The sequence below is a fragment of the Octodon degus genome, unplaced genomic scaffold, assembly GCF_000260255.1.
Source record: "Octodon degus isolate 3935 unplaced genomic scaffold, OctDeg1.0 scaffold00010, whole genome shotgun sequence".
Lineage (NCBI taxonomy): Eukaryota > Metazoa > Chordata > Mammalia > Rodentia > Octodontidae > Octodon > Octodon degus.
This window is the reverse complement of record NW_004524586.1, coordinates 19167272-19185177: the sequence shown is the minus strand read 5'-3', so window position 1 is coordinate 19185177 and position 17906 is coordinate 19167272. Positions and strand designations below refer to the sequence as shown.

Below are 17906 nucleotides of genomic sequence, written 5' to 3'. Positions count from 1 at the left end.
GGGCCAGGGAGATGGCTCAGTAGGATAAGCGCTTGACTGGCAAACGCAAGGATCTGAGTTCAATCCCTGGTTCTGAAAAAAAAAAAAAAAAAAAAAAAAAAATCCATACTTAGATCCTATTCCCTCTCCTAAGCTGTGATTCAACTGGTCCTAAATGAAGCCTGGGCAACCAGCTTTTTGTTAAACCTCACCAGGTGACTGTAATATACAGCAAAGGTTGAGAACCACTGCTCTGCTTTCAGAAACCCAAGGGACAGATGCCCCAGTCCTCCTCCATTAGCTCATTAGGGGCAGAAGGGGCAAGAGACCTAAGCAGGAAGGCTCATTCCCCTCCAACACAAATCCGGGCCAACCTGCAAAGAGCCATCTGTCTGAGACACAACTCAAGGCCCCTGGCCGGCCCTGCCTGGCTAGAGTGTACCAAGTTCTACCATGCAGCAGATGTACACATGCATTTGATTACTTTAGGCATGTAAACAAATGTGACATTGTACAAACCTGAGACGACATATACTACAACATAATTTGAGACATCTGAATTACACACACACACACACAGACACACACACATACACAAAGGTTGAAAACCCTTTAACAATCTCTTTGAATACAAAATGGAATCTGAAAGAACGGCGATGCTTCTAGTGAGCTGCCAGATTTATTTCCTGCTTCCCCCAGAAGGTCACTGGGAATAATTATATTTTCTTGTGAATCTGTCTTTTGTAAGGATGAAGCAAAACATTTCAGTCTCCCCAATTGGCACTGTCTTTGGTCCTACAGAAAACTCAGATTCAATCACTCAACAACAACAACAAAAGCCCATAGGAAAAAGGAGAAGCAGGGAGAAAAGTCGTTAAAATTTCTAAGTTTCCCTGTGGTGTTAACAAGACTAAACAAAATTTATGCTTAGAGATAAAACAGAACCCAGCGCCTCTATCTTATAAACCCCAGTCAATATTATGGTGCATGGAAGGAAGAAGGCTCTGAAGCCAGATAACCGGGATTGTGCTACCGGCTTTTCTGCCTTCCATGTGAGGCCTCTCTGAACCTCTTCAGTTGTAAACGACAGGCTAGCTTTGAGAAATCAGAATGTATAGGAAGCCCCAAGCCTAGGGGGCACCTTCCACAACCAGTGAGTATTACTATGGCGCTTTCAACAGTGTACATCCACTTGGGAAAAAGCCTGGAGACCCACAGTATACTAGTGCAGAAAATGAAGCTGTCCCTCTGTAACAGGAGGGAGAAGAGAAGTCAGGAGTTGGCCCGCCACAGCACTCTGGGGTCAAAAGAGCTGTTTACCAACATGACTTGCTTTCACTCTCCTGAGAGCAGCACTGTGGAAAAAGTCCCCCCAGAGACACACAGATGCCTAGGAGGTAGCACGGATGCCAGGATGTTCCCGCATGGTCTGACCAAGCTGCCCCCATCCCCCCATGCAAAAGGCAGCCCCCACAGCAGGAGAGAGGGAGAACGGTTAAAGAAGCAGGGGTGCCTGTCACACTTCTCTGTAACCCCTGACGTGATGTGAAAGTCTACAAGGTAGACCCTTTGAAATGCAAAATCTTCCAGAGTCCTTCAAATGTGTTTTTATTTTCTCCAGTTCCTAAGGCTGCTTTCAGACCCACCCATCATTTCCCCTCTCAATCAACCCACATTTAACAACAACAAAAAACAAAAACAAAAAGGCCAAGGAAAAGCTCAAGCATCTCCAGTCTCTTGGCGGAAAAAAATTCTGTCCTTCACTCTAGCCTCCTGCCATCCCCCTCCAAGACACCATGAAGCCAAGTTTCCCCGGAAGATTTCCTCACATCCTAACTGCCGCTCAGGACCACAGAGAACTTTCTCAGACCGGAATCCAGGTTCCCTCTGACCCAAATTTTTTAAGGTTGACAGGCACCACCAAAACCACAACCTGAAGCTTATAAAATCCAAACCGTGTCCCCAAACCATGTCCACAGGAGGTTTGGATTAAGTATCAAAGAAGTTACCTTAAAAAACAATGTTGTTTGGCAAAGAAAATTACTTCACCATAAGAAGACCCCTAGGGAACAGTAAATTGCTTTTGAATATAGACTTTTCAGTGGCATGGTCATTAATCATGTTAATGTAAACTGCACTAAAACAAAAATTCTCTAAGCAAGTCTCAGGGCACATCAGCATATCTAAGCCTCTGGGTTTGTTTCCAAAGTTCACATCCCAGCACGCAATGAAACTACTGTTAATGGGGTCAGCTATTATGGTGCAGTTCCCAACCCTGGGCCATAATAAAGGTGACTCAGTCGCGCAGAAAGAACCTTCATAAAATTAGGCATGAGATAAATAAAGAAATGAACCAGAGGGCCAGTGATTTTTGGAAAAGTGTTTCCATTCAACAAAATGAAACAGGAACTGTCCCCTGCATGATCAGATGTTCAAGAAAGGGACGAAGGAAGAGAGCCCACCCTGCATCCCTTGGCCAGGCCTTGTTGTGTGAGGTGGAGGACAGGGCGGCAGCTGAACAAGACGAAGACAGAGATGTGGAGCCCAGCAGAGGTACGCTGTTCTGAGCCAGACCCAGCCACGTGCTTCCCGCTGGCAACAAACTGGTTCTTTCAAGAGAGGAGTCTGACAAAATGGACAGCTGCAGCAGAGTGGAGGCTGTGAGGCAAAAATCTCAAAAATGCCCTGAAACTGGGATCCTCTCTCCAAGTTAAAACAAAAACAAATCACCTTTAAGGTTTGCAAGGCCTAGTTAATCTATTAAATAAGCCTTTTCCCCTTGCTGGATCATTAAAGAGAGTCTGTCCACATCTGGTTTCTATCTAAAACAGAAACTTGTATTATCAGCGTATTACATAACAAATTGTGCCTGCAGGTTTCTTTTATTACACATCAGAGAGGTGTGCTTGGTGGTAGTAATGATGGGGGTGGCGCTGATCTGAATATTTGCTTATTTCAGTCTTTCTTTTTAAGGGTAAGTACAAGAAATTTTCATATAGTGTACAGATTAACTCCAGAAAGCCGCACTGTGTGGAAAAACATCAGCTGAACAACTGGAAGGTGGCCCTGGTACCGTGTCCTCAGTGCCGGCTGAACGAATAGCTGCTGGGAAAAGTGTATTTTTTTAAAGAGCTCCGCAGACACCACGTTGCTCTGCAGCACCCCCTGCTGCCAGCTTCCAGTATTTACACCAATTTCCCGTTCTCTAGCCTCCTGAAGAGGAGGAAAGCTAGCTGTCCTTTCTTGAGCTTCCATGATGGGGCAGGCGTCCGCTCACTGGGTCCACTTAAAGGACACCTTGCCCACGAGGTTTCACAGAACTGGGGGCATGGAGCAGCTGGAGTGAATCAATAGTGGGTAAGACAATAAATAAAAGATGAAAACAGACCCCAGGAAACACTATCAGGGACCCCTGCAAAATGTCAGTTAAGAGCAACCACCAAGATGACAGGAAGGTATCTCCAGGCTCTTTCCAAAAGAACTTTATGAACTTCTAAAATACCCTAAGCTGAAAACAGAAGGGAGGAAATTACTAAAAACATTATCAACTAAAAGCAGAGCAATGTCCTCACAGAACAACCCTCGAGGGCACTTTTGCATCAGTGATACTGCTATTGACAATTTGTCTTTGATGCACATCAATCTCACCTTCTTAGGCAAAAATAGTCTTTGCAGAAGACTATTTTAAGTGGTCTTAAAATCACCTTGTTCTCTGAACAAACATTTGGGAGAGAAATGCAGGCCTTCCCCAAGGCTCTCCTTAGACTTCTCGTGTGTAACACACCTAGAAGCTGGATCAGCACATGCCTTGGTCCACAAAAGGGGTGACCTTCTCCAAGTACAGTCATGGTTACCAACCCTGAATTGAACTTAAGATCCAAACCTCTTTCCACTAAAAGGTATAGGTGGCTATGATCTGTTCTGGTCCATGGACACTTAAGGGGGGGGGGAGACTAGACCTGTAATTCAGTATCAAAACCAAGTTACATTTGTTAAGCAGATAAATTAAAATGAAACAAAATCCTAGTCCAGTCATGAATGGCGAGTGTCACAGGACAGGTTGACTACATCCCTTCCAAAGTCCTCAAAGTGGGTGGTATCTTTTAATACAGCGTCCAGGATCTGGAGCAAGGAGGATCTCCCTTCCAGCTGGTGGGGAGTGCTGGGAACACATATGCTAGCATATCATTTGGAAGTCTGCTAATATGTTGAAGCAGCACAAGACATTTGCTTGGCTTCCCAGGCCAATAAACAATGCCATTCCAACTCCTACAACAGTCAATAGAAAACAGTCCCTTTTCTCCACCATCCAACAATTCAACAAACATTTGTTCCTGTTGAACAACCGTCAGCCTAGCTCCATCTGCACCAGCTCCTGCAAGGCGAACACGACGGCAGCAGCGGCACAAATGCCCTGCCCCGGAGCCGGGGACCAGAATGCAGCCCACCGCAGGGGCCACTTTCCCAATACCACCGAGTCCGGATTGCACCGTATGGAAGACTCGAGTGTGGCCTATAGGAGGCAGAATCCCATTCATCAAATGCTGCAAAAAGCTTTTCTTTGTTCACCATCATACTAAGTACATACAGTATGTGTTAACAAACCCGGGCAGTCAGAGGGGAGAAAGCCCGTCATCAGAGGGTGTCGGAAGGCGAGGGCCCCGAGCATGCTAGCCCGCGCATCTCACCCCTGCTCCAGCTCCCTACCAGGCACTATGAGCATTGTTCCCCAAGTCCGCGCGGGGAAGGGGGTGGGGAATCGCGGGGGGGGGGTGTTGAAGACACCTGGGACAGCGCAAACCGCGGACCCTGGGGTTTCCTCGCCTCCTCCGTCCCCACCCCACCAAGAGAAACCCGACCAGGAAACTCGACTCTCACGGGCTTGCAAATCAAGGACTGGCAAAAATGTGACTCGGCCCGTGTGCCTGCGATGGACGGCCCTCCTCGCCATGTGCAAAAGCCATGCCGGCAAGGGCTCCCCCACTGCGTAAGCCCTGGCTGTGGCCACCCCGCAGGCTTTCTCCTCTCAGGGCAGTTTGCCCTCTCACCCCCATCGTGACTGCGATGGCCAGTCCAGCAGCCGCGGAGTCGGCGGCTGCGCACCCGCATCCCGAGGGTGGCGGGTGAAACTTCCGCGAACAAAAGAGTTGTCTGCAAACGATGCGGAACTTCGGGGCGAGAGAGGCCGCCCGGTTCCTGGGGCTCGGCGCCTTCGCCGCTGCCGCGAACCAGGACTCAAGTTGAGACGCGAAGAGAACACCCGGAGCGCAGTCTTCCCCATGCCGGCCTGGCAGACCTGGCCCGGAGAGCGCACACTTTTCCATGACCACCAGCTTGCTTGTTCGCTGGCTTGCGCGCTGACAAGTCTCACGCTTGCAGCGGGGGCGACACTCTGTTCCAGGAGAAAGCACCCGACCCAAAGCAAGGGAGAAACGATGCAGGAAAAAAAAGGGAAATCAACGACATTAGAGCAAAGGGAAAGCAGGCAAGCCCTGCGCGCAAGCGAACTGGGCTCCTCCAGCCGGCGTCCGAGGCGCTCAAACTGGGACCTCTGCGCAGGACCAGACCCCCAACTGCCATTCCTCCGCCCGGCCCCGGGTCGCTTACTGTGCACGGCAGGGCGCTCTGGCCGCGGGCCCCGCGCCGTCACTGCCGGCGCTCGCCAAGTCGTCCGGGTTGCCCGCCGCGCGTCCGCCGCGCGCACGCTCTCCTGCCGGCGCCGAGCGCTTTGTACCGAGCGGCTCCCAGGGAGGAGGAAATCGACTTGTCACTTCCTGAACTGTTTGCAACTCGTCCCTTTAACCCGCCCCGACAAGGCCGTCTCGGGCCGCCGCCACCGCGAAGCCGGCAGACCGCGGCTGCGTGAACTCGTCCTGGCGCTCTGGGGACAGCGTCGCCGACCCGGGCGCTCGGTGGCGGTGGCGGCGGCGGCGGCGGCGGCGGCGGCGGCGTGCAGGAGCCTGGCGGCGTGCGGCTACGGCGGCGGGCGAGTGTGCAGTGCGCGTAGCCGCCTGTGGGCGGGGAGTGGGGGATCGCAGCGCGCCGCCGCGGGGCTAGAGGGCGTCCTCAGAGTTGAGCCGCGCGCCGCTCGCCAAGCTCGCGCTTGCGAGGCCCCGGGACGCGGGAAGTGGCCCCGGGCCCGAGCCGAGTCGCCACCGCGGCTGCCCGGAATCCTGGCCAAGACCCCCGCGGACTTCTCTCCCTGCCCCCCCGCACTAGCAGGAACGAAAGCACTTGGCCGCATGAGCTTCAAACGTCCAGCTTCCGGGTTGTTAGGGGTTGGGGTTTGAAAGAAATGATCATTTCAGTGGCAGGAAAGGCAAAGGAGGGGAGACCTTCAAGTGTTCTCACAGTTGGGAAAATAACGCGCTGGTTTCCTCACTCGGGGCGCGATCAAAATAAAGGAATGTGTACTTCAGAATCCACATCCAAAAACGAAGGGAGGATTTGTGGTTGCTAAGCAGAGGCAGAGCATGTTTAGCTCTGTAACTTAGGATGTTGACTTAAGTTCAGGAATGTAACCCTGATAGAATAAGCAGAGTGTTTTCATTGTGCAGCTCACCTGGGGGAGGGGGATTGTTTTCCTAGTTAAGTGAAGCCCTAGATTTCCCATTACTCCTTTCTACTGCTGTACGTTATTTTATTAATCTTGTATCCAAAAAGATTTTTAAAGATTTTTTTTAAAAAAAAAGAATCCCCTGTGTCTGTTTTGTGTTCTTTGCCGAAAAAACAAAACACCTCATTACATGGATAATGTAATATATTACACCACTTGAATGGTGCTATTCATAAATCAGGAAACTTCTGTAGCTTTTAGAAACCTTTAATTGGTTTTAATCCAATGTTTCAATCCCAGTATCAAGTATAAATGAACAATTAACTTCCAGAGCTCGTGTGCACTTAGGAAACTACTATATTTCTATATATTGTATTGCTGAACTCAATGTAACTATATACTGTATTGCTGGAGTACTTGTCATCACACTGAACCTATTCTTTTCCGAAGAGCATGAGCTAACATCTCCTTTCATCCGAGCTACAGCACAGCCCTGCGATTCTGCTGCCAGGTTAGGATGGACGGCAGTCACCAGGATGGGAACCTAGTCATCTCAAGTACATATGGGATATAATTAGCTCATCCCAAGGAAGCCAGAATGTGCTAATATAAAAATATTAACATACTGATACCCTTCCCTATATACATTACTTTTTTAAGGGAACAAAGCCCAAGAATGAACAAAGGAAGAAATAAGAGAAAATGTGAGAGGACTACTACACTTAGGGAAAAGCATCAGTCTTTCCCTAAAGCTATGTTAATCACAGTATCCCTTCAGCCTTTAAGAGCTTTCAGGATATAGTTTAATTTACTAACTTTTTATTAGGCAGCCTAGAGTGACTCCTGCTGGCAAACATTCAGTTTATTTCTACAATTACTAGTTCATTGGGTCAACTTAAAAACAAGATGTAGGGGTCCCTGGCCTGGAAACAATTACTGCAACCATTAGGATTGGTGCTTTCAGGGCTATTTGGGTCTCTGAAAATCTCAAGGATGGTAGTTATGGATAGCTACTTTCCTGTAACATTTCTTTTTCAACCCAAAGCAGCCTGTTTTTCTGGTTCTTAACAGTGTCTAGAGCTACAATTCCTGTTTAAGGGACTATGCTACTAACCAATGAATAGTTAGTTCTCATTTTCTAAATTTGAATCTTTAAAAGCTAAAAATATGTATATTGAGGCCTGCCTCACTAGGTCTTCCACATGAAATAATGTCTTATAAACTGCCCTCACTTCTTAGTGCTAAATTTCATGGGTACAAAAACTCTTCCCCAAAAGGTTGTTGTATTAAAGTTTTGCTCAATTCAGAACAGTAGACATTACCCAGGCAAACACTGAATTTCAAAGTATGCAAGCTACAGTTGGGGGGAAGGGAAGCTAAACTGTCTACCTTTGTTTCAGTCCTACACAGCCAACCAAATCAGAACCAGATTTAGAGCACAAGCAGACACCTAAACACAAATTCCCAAGCCAATTTAGGAATAAAACCCATAAATAATTTAAAAGTAATGACTTCTATTTTTTCCATTATCTTTGAAGAATACCCTAGAAAACATAAAATGTAGGGTTTACTTACAGTCTCTTACTCCAAGACCAAAATATGAAACCCAGGGATAAAGCACAGAACTACTGGCTCTCTTGGCTTCCCCAAAAGGAAGACTACCAAATAGGAGAATGCTTGTATGCATGGTACGCAGCCTACATCCACTCACAACTGCCAGACAGATCTAAATTGTGTATCATTCTGTATTATATACTCCCCCATTACAAGCTTAAAGCTCTTAAGCAATAGGAAACAATAAGGGTGTATTTTATTAAGAAAGGGTGTAACCAACTATAACTTGTATCAACAAGCTAATAAAAGTATTTACCTAAGCACATTTGAGGAGAAGAGGGTAAAGGTTGGATTTTGATATGCATTACCTAGTGTCTCCCAGGCAGTCACTGGGTATTTTATTTTTGGCCTTTAAAATCAGATAAATGTGATGTTCAAACAACAAAGAGCTAAGCATTGAAGTTTCAGCAAGTACCAGTAAACATTCAGTTTCTCCCATCAAATCTATCTGTACCTACGAATTTACCACTAAAAATTATAAACTGGTTTGAGAGAATAACATACTATTCTTTGTAGACTAACAAAGTGAACTAAACAAATGTCAAACGTGTTACACACTGGGCCCAATAGCAGTATGCAGATGTATGTGCATTAACCCCTGTATTCAGCTTCTAAAAGCCACTGCCTCTTTGTCACAACTGTTGTATTAAAAGCCAGTCATTCACATTTCACACTGTTCTTTCTACATCTGAAAAGATCTTTTTTCAAGCAAAACCTTTTTAAATTGCTTATAATAGATTATGGGGAGACAGACATCACCAAACCCACCTGAGGTGTTTTTCAAAGAACTAGATAACAGAATACATTTCTTTAGAAAATATGGAAAGTTTCTGGCTGTAACTAGGAACCAAAAATATGATCCTAACATGGGAATGACTTTCATATATGAATCTTATTCAGAAAAATAAATTCTGTAATTTTTCCAACATCTATGCCCAGTTATAATAGTCCTTCCTAGGTTATGGTACACTACTCCTATTCTTTTTATCCACTGATGAAAGTATATAGCTCTGGCTAGGAGTACACACACACACACACACACACACACACACACACCATATACTTTAACATTTTTAAAAGATACTCTGGTTCCTGAAGATAAAGTTACTTTTTGCTTCAAGAACTAAATAAAACAAATTCTCATTGGAAAAATAACCACAGTAGTGAATTTAATGATACCAGTCTCACTTCTTTGATACAAAGTAAGAGTTGAAAGCAGCTTGAAGAGGACTGACTATTGAAATGAGTGCATGTGAAGCTGCACCAGCTTTGTAACTGAATGTCTAGCACCATTGAGGTACGAAAGCATGCCAGCTGGGGCAGCATTGTGCACCACAAAGTGTGGGTTGTAAGCCTATGTCCTGAGCACAAACCCTGGTTTCCAAGTTGGCAGGTGCTAAAAACACAGCAAATGTCACGCTTGCAACTCACTGGATGGAAAAGCTCTGGGTAAAGTAAGCTAAAAAGAACACAGTAGCAGTTAAAATTTATTTCTATTTGCTATTACTTTTTTTTTCTTTCTTGGCAATGTCACTAGCTGCTATTGGTACTGTGTGCTATAAGAAAACATGGACATGAAGGGCAGACACTGAAAAGTTTATGCATGTTAATTTTTTTAACATATAAAAAGTTTTTTACCATCTATATTCAGTTATTGGCATATAAAGACTGAACAAATTTTACTATTCTAGTACTAAGATTCAAAAGCAAAAAAATCCATGATCTCAAGGGAAACAGACTCACGCAGCACTGTAACATGGCTAATCACCTATAACCTAAGTTTGCCTTCATTACCTCACCAAAAATATAACTAAGACAAGTGACAATATTTTCATGTTGCTACCATATGTTTAATCTAGAAACTATTTCAATTGTATACCCAGGCTGAAGATTTACATTACAATCTTCAAATAAAACCATTTAAATATCCTTTCTTAAATATTGTTTAAAGAAAATGAAACTTAGTATTTCAGATATAAGCTCAAGCCTTAATTTTTCTCTATCATTTCCCTGTCTTAAAAGTCAGATTCCCAGTACCTAAAAAAGAAAAAAAGTCACTGCTTCAGTAACTTTTTTTTTTTTTTTTTTTTTTTTGAGACAGGGTCTCTCTAAGGCCAGCCTTGAACTCACAAAATAGCACAGATGGTCTGTAAGTGGTAGCATTCTTCCTGCCTCAGCCTCTGAGTCCTGGGATTACAGGCGTGTGCCACTGCACCCGGCCAAAAATTTATTTGTAGTTCATCTCTAATGTTATGATCAAAACTATGGCTCTCCTGACTTTTCCCATAAATATGAAGATTTCCCTTTCACTAGGCAAAAAAAGGAACTCTAAAACTAGGTACAATGATTTTACAGAGCTTAAAAGCTCAATCCAAAGAATGAATCCTTTAGACTTAAAGTACTATAGAAAAAATTAGTGTCTGGTTCCACAGAGTAGAACATTCCTGCGATTGATATGAAAAGAACGTTGCCCTATATACTACCATGCAGATTTAACTCTTTTCAGCCAGTTGTGGATTTACTATACAAAGCAAAAAAGATCTTTTAATTCATAACATTAAAATAGACCAGCCTTGCCCATTTGGTATATGTATAACCCTGTAGCTGTAGTACCTATAACTGAAACAAGAGAATTGACATAAAAGTTAGGTTTCTATTTTAAATACTTTATACTCCTTTAACTTTCACAAGGGACCAAAAAACCTCAAAACTTGCAGAGAACCATGTCAACACTGTACTATTAAATCACCTAATATAAAGAATTAAACTATGATTATTTTCTAAAGCTCTGATTATATTGTGTATATTTTACTGACCTCATGTATATAGAACTTTCTAAAAGTGATTTAAAGAGTAAAATTCTTTGGGGTTAAACAGAGAAAGCCACACTGCTCTAGTCAACATTTCTATACTGAGTACTCTAGATGCTAACACACTCACTTAACTACTAATAAAAAGATTCAAGAAAATTGAAAATCAGATGTTTTCTAGATTAGAATAAATTACTGATTCACTACACTTTTATATACTGCCAGTTCCAGTATAAACTAAATTCAAATCAGAGGGCCAGGGAGATAGCTCAGCAGTCTAAGCGCCTGCATGGCAAATGTAAGTACCTGGGTTCAGTCCCTGGTACCACATGCCATGCTGGCCCAGCGCCAAGCCAGCCACCAAAACCAGGCATGGTGATGGGTACTTGCAATCCCAGCTCTGGGGAGGCTGAGACAGGAGGATCACAACAAGTACAAGCTGTATAGTCAGACCCTGTACCAAATACATAAATGATTAAAAATAATAAATTTAAATCAGATAAACTAAAGTATTACTCAACATTAAACTTTAAAATTCCACTGTGCATGTCACTGTTAACTTATAGCAAGGAAAATAAACATGAGTCACAGATCAAAGGAATCAACTCCAGAACATTCATGGTGGAAACCAGTTTATAAAGTCTTTGCGTATTGCTTCCTAACTGGTCAGTAGATACTCTAAATCCAACTCAATAACTGTCAGGAAACTCAGTGCCACCAACTTCCTAATGCATGATCATTTGGGGACCTGTTCTTGAGTCTCCGATGTCATCTGAAATAATGCTTTGGCACTCAACTCTAATGAAAGAAAGTGCAGATACCCTTTGTTTTCCATGCAATTACAGCCATGTTAACATTCCCCACCCCTCATACCTACATTATTACTAAATAATTACCACTAAAAAGATAACCGATCAGCTGGGCCTGGTGGTCCCAGTCTATAACCCTAGCATTCTTTGAGGCAAGGAGATCAAAGTTTGAGCTCAGCCTGGTCAACTTAACAAGATCCTGGCTTTAAAACAAAAAAAAAAAAAAGAAAGAAAGAAACCTGAATCTGAGGGGCATTCTTAGCCACTGCTGAAACATATCATAAAAGACATCTAAAACCGTGGCATCATGATATCTTGTCCTCTTTCTTTGACTAACTAAATAAAAAGGTGTGGCAGTACCAGTACTGACTACACACTATGGAAGAAGCTATACAATCTAAGTTTCTTCAAGTTTTGAGTTTCTCACTCATCCACCCATTTCTTACCTTCCCTCTTCATTCATTTAATCACTCCTAGAATGCCTTTCAATGGTATCACTGAGATGTAAAGTGCTGAACAATTAAACATATTAGCTTCAGTAGGAAGAAGGGTCTTTTAGAGGAATGATTATTTGACCTTGATGTGTGGCAGGAATCACACTAAGCTACTTTTCCTTAATCTTATTATATTCACAACCCTAATAGGTAGGGTCTACACCACTGATTCTTCATGTTATCAAGCAGCTTCTAAACACTAGGTGTGGCAATTCAAGCCTACAATCCCAGGACTCAGGAGGCTGAGGCAGGAGGACTACTGTTGAGTTCAAAGCCAGTCTCGGCTACATAGTGAGTTCAAGGTCAGGGTCAGTCCCTGTCTTAGAAAGCTACTTTTAAGAAATGTATGGAAGGGAAACCAACCTTAATAAGTATCTATTAAAATATCAGGCACTTTGTTAGCACATAACATATTTCCATTTCATCACAGGGATAAGCAGTTACAGGGACAAATTGATAGTAGCCCACAAAAGTAGAAGGTGCAAAAGGTCAGACCCACTTATCAAACTCAAGTATGGTCTCTTGTGTGCCATGAGATCTCAGATATCTCAAAAGTCTAGAGCTTTAGGGGTAAATTAGGTCAGCTATGAATGATTCTTCAGATCATCACAATTTTCCGTAGGCCCAGTCTTGATCTCAATAGTTCTACATATAAAAGGAAAATTAAATAATATATAAATTTCAGAATTTATTGGACATATCAGAGACAACCAATACTCAAATCTAAAGCTTAATAAAGCACACTCAAATTTTTCTTTTGATATTGGGAAATGAACCCAGGGTCTAAGCACTGAGCCACATCCCAGCAACCCTTCCCTCTTTTTACTGAGGCAGGGTCTACCTAAATCACTAAGTTGCCCAGGTGTGGCTTGAACCTGTATCCTCCTCCCTCCCTCTCCCCAAAAGCTGAGATGAGAGGTGTGTACCACCGCATCTGGCTCAAAATATTTTAGATTGAAAACAGTCATCTAACTACTTCAAATATTTAATGATGGGACTGGTGAGATGGCTCAATGGTCTAAAGCACCTACTTAGAACAAGCTTAGCAAAGCACAGGGACCGCGGTTCAATCCCCCAGCACCACATGCCAGCCCGCCCCGCCCCCAGGTGGGCTGAGCTGGCCACACACACACACACACACACACACACACACACAAATAAAATAAATTTTAAAAAAATATTTAATGATATTGCATACTTTTTTCCACATATAGATACCTTGGTTTCAAAGAGCTATTTTTGTGGGCTGGGGAGATAGTTCAGTGGAATAAGTCCAAGCTCAAGGTCAAAGAACTATTTTACCTAATAACTGACATTTAGCAAGTAGAGCATTTAGTGCTCCCCTATATGTTAGAAACCTATTTTGTAGGCATTTCTCCCAACCTCAGATCAATTTCAAAGATTATGGACTAAATGCTGGTCTCCTCCCAAAATCTATATGTTGAAAACCCTAGAAATTATAGTTAGATGAGGGCATGAAGGTTAGCTCCTCGGAATGTGGATTAGTGCCCTTATATAAAAAGTCATACGAAAGCTTGTGAGCTTGTGTTCTTGTTCTCCCCTCACACATCTCTTTTTTCCCACCTCTTTGTCTCCCTCCCTCCTCAGCACACACAAAGAGGCAACATGAACACACAAGGAGAAGCCACCTACAACCACGTACGAGCCAAGGGAAAAAACAAATACCTTCGCCATCACCTTGATCTTGAAATTCCAGGCTCCAGAACTGTGAGACATACATTTCTGTTGTTTAAACCTTCCAGTATTTAGCACTATATTATCAAAACTTACAGAGAAAAAAAAAAAAAAAAAAAAAAAAAAAAAAAAAAAAAAAAAAAAAAAAAAAAAAACTTACAGAGAAGAACTTAAATATTAAGTCATTAGCTGAGTGTGGAGGCACAGCCCCGTAATGTTAGCATTTGGGAGGCTGGGGTAGAAGTTTGCAAATCCAAGCCTAGCCTGGGCAATTTAGTAAAAATGGGTGTGGTGGTGCACACCTGTAATCCCAGCACCAGGGAAGCTGAGGCAGGAGGATCCTTGCAAGTTCAAGACCAGCCTGGGCTACAGAATGAGCTCAAGGCCAGTCTGAACTGCATAGCAAGGAGACCCCATCTCAAAAAGCCAAACAAATAAAATAAAAAGAGAAACAAAAAAAGAAGAGGATGTAGCTCAGTAAAAAGGCCTTGGGTTCAATCCCCACTACTACAAAAATTAAATAAGTAAATATCAGTTATTAAATGTCCTTTTTTTTTAAATGTCCTTGATCTACAGAGAAAAAACTGAAGTCTAGAAAAGGAAAATTATTTGCCTAGGTTAAGCTGGCTTTTTTTTTCCAAAAAAACTTAGTATTTTTAAAAAATAATTTCTCTTTGATATTTATTCTACTAGCAAGTTTTAAGCATAAATCATGTATAATTATAAAATGAAAGGAAAAAATTTAATTCAACTAATTTTAAAATTCAGAAAATAATCTCATTTGTTGCAAATTATTAATAAATTGATTTCAGATGATCTCTCTTACTTTGAGTTATGTTACATTTTTATCATCTAGAGATCCTAATAGGAAATTTTGGTTCACAAACTGAACAAATGTTTGACAATTTACTTCATAATGAGATCCAGTGCTTGAATTGCCCTTTTAGTTCAATCAATTCAATCTATTCAATTACTTTTTAAGTGTAACTCATTGATTTTTTTTTTTTTTTTTTTTTCCTAATGTACTGGGGATTGAATCCAGGATCTTGAGCACACAAGGCAACAGCTCTACCACTGAGCCACATTCTCGGCCCCTTACATTTTTATTAAACAACAACCACAACTAGTACTCCCAACTACCTATCTCTTAGCCATACTATACTATCAATTATTTGACACAACTACTCTCTTAACAGAATCAGAGCTCCCCTCCTAGGCTTGCCAGGATTTCCACTGGGCAATGATGGTGAATCTTGCAGTTTCCAATGACACAAGACAGCCCACTGCAGCATATGTGCCTTAGGTTCACCAGCCCTGGAGTCAGGGATGTGTCTCATACACTTTGCTTATGACTGCTTTTCAAAAATCAACAATACTAGGCTGACCAGATAGCTCAGTGGATTAAAGCAGCTGCTTAGGCAGATACAGAACTGGGGTTCGATCCCCGGCAAGTTGTGCCGGCTGCCAGCCCCAGAGTGCGCAGAGTGAGACCCTGTAGACCCTGTCCTAAACACATAAAAAAATAATAATAAATTCAACAAATACTTTATTGCTGGCATTCACAATAACAAAAGTAATGTCACTGAAACACAAATAGATTTCAAATCTTCTATTTATAAATAATACAACATGCAATTTTCACTCACAATTTCAGGTCTTCCAACACTTGCATACAGGTCTTTAATTCAGCCCAGTATGTTTCATTAAAAACCGTATTATGATTTTTCCCATTCACAGTACATCTAGACTTCTTATTGAGAACATGGAAGGAAAACCTAATTATTACTGCTTCAGTGCATCTAAATTTATTTAATTACCAAAATCAACAGAATAAGGGCTAGATGCTGTCAGAGGGTCAGCCGGATATGGAGTACAAACAGCTCTTTCCTCTACTTTTCCTCCCCATACCCCACCTCTCATTTGCATGGTTGGAAATCATCCTAATTTTTTTTTTTAGCCAGGATATACTAAAATTAGATGGGAACAAAGGCCTGACATTTTCATATTAGCAGAGGGGTTAGGTGGCAAATGTGAACCAGCAGCACCCACACTCATCTGCATTTAGCCTGTTCCTCCCAACTCCCTCCTCCTTGAAGCACCACCACAGGCAAGGGAGTGACAACTATCCTGATACTACCTGTGCTTTGCTATTATCCATTTTTTTTTCTTTTTTCTTTTTTTTTTTTTTGCAGAACCAGGGATTGAACCCAGGCCCTTGCACTTGCCAGGCAAGCTCTTACTCTACTGAGCTATCTCCCCGGTCCCTTGCTATTATCCTTGATAATAAACTACTTTATCTGTAAGTATCTTAATGAAAACTGATATAGTTCACAGTCCCCTAGGTCAATCAGAATATTTTCATGTTTCTAAGGCACTCTGATATTATCTAGGATATGCTAAATGCCGGATCATATATAAATGCTTATGTACATAGGAAAAACAATGGACTAACCTTCTTAAGAAGCTTTAGGGCAGCATTCACAATAAAGATCACTCAATAAAACAGCATTTGCTGGTGCAGTACTAACACATTAAGAATATAATATGATAAAACATCTTTTCTTCAAAAGATAAAATCATTTCTTCTGAAAAAAATGTAGATTTTGGTTATTTATATCTTCCTCTAATAAGCTGGGAAAGTAATTTGCAAATACTTTAAAGCACAATTGATTGCTTGGTTATAAGTCTAACAATAGTATCAGCATGACAAAAGTATATTCTTCCAGCCTACACATCCCAGTTTTTGAAGTTCTGCTCCATAAAAGCAGGAATATTGACACATTCATGTCTTGGGAATTATTCCTATCTTTTTAAAATTCGATTTCCCTGGGCCTACATTACATGTCCACACAGTGACAGCTCAAAATTCAGCAAGAAAAACCCTTTTAATGATTAATCTAATGCACTATGTTGTAAAGATTTTTAAAACTCAGTAAGTACTAACTCAGGCTCTCTTTTTTTTCTGGTTACTGGAGCCCATCTTGACATCTAAGCTGGAAATGAATGATCTTTCAACAACACTCCAGGGATTTTGCTAAGGTCATATTCAATCATTCATTAGGCTTCTTACCCCGTCGCTTTTCAGAGTTCCATTGTAGAGCTGGTTTTATTCAGCATTTATGTAGCCTGTGGGCTTGGGCATTTGTCTGCTTAATGTTGAGTTTCATTTCTATGCCTCTAACATAGGAATCCATCAACTGACCAAAGAATTTCAAACTATTCTTTCACTTTTCTAACAAATTGCGTGGTGTGTATGAAGAATAAATTAGCATTAATTTTCTTCCATTAACTGTTAATAAACATGCCCCTGCACTCCCCCCTCTAAAGACATCGCTGTTTCCTGCCTATGTAAAGAAAAAAAAAAAATTAAGATTTCCTAATTTTTTCCCACTCTGCAATTGTCTTTCACTCTAGTATATTCCGTGCTTCCCACAAGGAAACCCTGTCATGGCATCCTTCCAGTACAATACACAGGACAAGACGCCTTTCAGAGCCCACCCATAACCCTACTACATTTAGCTGAGAGGTTACTACTGTGAAATACAGACATTCGGTCTCTTGCTTTCAACACCCAGCGCAGTCTCTGGAGCACAGACTAGGTCGCAGAGCCAACAAAAGGAACTCAAAATCCAAGTCCCTCCCCTGGAATCAAGATGATTGTCCACATTTGTACATATTGTCATTATAGGCCATGAGACAGAAACACAGACACACACACACACACACACACACACACTCACACACACACAAACCTATAAAATAATTTAAGTAAACAAAATCTATTAAGACAAGCAGGGGGGCTGGTGAGATGGCTCAGTGGTCTAAAGCACCTACTTAGAACAAGCTTGAGCAAAGCAAAGCACAGGGACCGCAGTTCAATCCCCCAGCACCACATGCCAGCCAGCCCCGCCCCCTGGTGGGCTGAGCTGGCCATGCACGCACGCACACA

At 42.4% G+C, this 17906-nt stretch overlaps 1 protein-coding gene across 2 annotated transcripts in view; it reads right to left on the bottom strand.

Annotated features, from left to right (window-relative positions):
* Nucleotides 1-5916, bottom strand: part of Fam53b (family with sequence similarity 53 member B) — a 123308-nt gene extending 117392 nt beyond the window's left edge. Inside the window, exon 1 of one of the 2 annotated variants that reach the window (XM_023708906.1) lies at nt 5587-5916. The gene's annotated coding sequence lies outside the window, so the exon portion shown is untranslated. The remainder of the gene's footprint in view (nt 1-5586) is intronic. The other variant, XM_023708908.1, reaches the window with a different exon arrangement.
* Nucleotides 5917-17906: the final 11990 nt, after the last annotated feature.